We start from the raw sequence: 1,842 nt of genomic DNA on the forward strand, positions 1-1,842 counted from the left end.
TACATGGGTACTGGGGAATTGAACCTGGGCCATCAGGCTTTACAGGCAAACACCTTAACCACTGGGCCATCTCTCCAGCCATTTATTTATTTATTTATTTATTTATTATTTTTTGAGTTAGGGTTTCACTCTAACCCAGGCTGACCTCAGTACTGTATTCTTTCTTAATACTGGAAAATATTGTCTGGGCCAGGAACTTTAAACAATTGATGTCCTTTTTCTTTGCCTTTACCCTCTCAATCAACTGTGCAATGACCCAAGGACACATGCCACTTTCCAGTGGTTATATCTGATCCATTATTATGCACAGCTAAGCTTGAATTATTTAGTGAAGTCTCAATAATGAATTTTGACTTGTTTTTTAACAATAGCCTGTTTATTTCAGCTATGCAACAGATGTGAATCCATTGTTTGGGTGACTTTGAAAAGTTGAGAATAGTACTGTTTTACAGGGTTCTAAGTAAAGAATTACATTATTTGTTAAGAAGTTTTTCTTTTAACCTGCAGACTATTTTATAATTATTAATGACTTTTTTTAGAGGAGACCATTTTACTCACAAGAAAACAAGCTAAATTTGGAGACATCCTTTTTAAAAAATACACATATATTTTACTTATTTGCAAGCAGAGGTGGGGGGGAGAGAAACAGACAGAGAGAGTATGGACTCATCAGGTCTTCTAGCCACAGCAAATGAACATCAGATGCATATGCCACTTCTGGCTTAATGAGGGTACTGGGGAATTGAACTCCAGTCTTTAGGTTTTGCAGGCAAGTACCTTACCATTGAGCCATCTCTCTAGCCCCGCCCCTTTTTTAGAGAGAGAGCAAAAGAGAGAGAGAGAATGGGCACACCAGGGCCTTTGCGGCAGCAAACTCCAGATGCATTTGGTTTTACATGGGTAGTGGGGAATTGAATGTGGGTACTTGGGCATTGCAAGGAAGTGGCTTAACTGCTAAGCCATCTCTCCAGCCTGAATTATCTGTATTTATTTTTATTTTTTTATTTATATTTTGGTTTTTTGAGGTAGAATCTCTCTCTAGCTTAGGCTGACCTGGAATTCACTATGTAATCTCAGGGTGGCATCAAACTCATAGCAATCTTCCTACCATTGCCCCCTGAGTGCTGAGATTAAAGGCATGTGCCACCATGCCTGGCTCAAATTATCTGTGTTTAAAGATCTCGATTCAGGGGCTGGGGAGCTGGCTTAGTGGATAAAACGCTTGCTATGCAAATCTGAGTACCTGAGTTCCCAGACCCCACATGAAAGCTGGAAGCTGTCTCAGGCTCATGAAAGGAGCATTGAGCAAGAGATCTTGTTTCAGACGAGGTGAGGACTAACGAACGTTGTCCTGTGATCTCCACACACATGGTACACACATGCCCACACTCACATGCACAAACATACCACACATACATATGCACACCAAATAAATAAAACTTTTTTTTTTCTTTTTGAGGTAGGGTCTCACTCTAGCCCAGGCTGACCTAGAATTCACTCTGTGGTCTCAGGCTGGCCTCAAACTCATATCAATCCTCCTACCTCTGCCTCCCGAGTGCTGACTAAAGGTGTGTGCCACCCCTCCCAGATATAAATAAAACTTTTAAAAATACTGTCATTTTTCATATGCAAGAACATAAGTAAAGGATTTATTTCAAATTAGTGGGATTTTTATTAGAATAAGATGAATAAAATCTAGAATGTTCAAGTTTTATACCCATAGTTCAAAATAATTAAGTCAGGTTGCTTATTGTGGTTATAATGTTCTATTTGTTTATACTTAATATTTATGTGACACTATGAAGTAGTTATTCACTTAAGATTTACAAAAAATAAATAAAG

The sequence above is a fragment of the Jaculus jaculus genome, chromosome 9 (genome assembly GCF_020740685.1).
Source record: "Jaculus jaculus isolate mJacJac1 chromosome 9, mJacJac1.mat.Y.cur, whole genome shotgun sequence".
NCBI lineage: Eukaryota > Metazoa > Chordata > Mammalia > Rodentia > Dipodidae > Jaculus > Jaculus jaculus.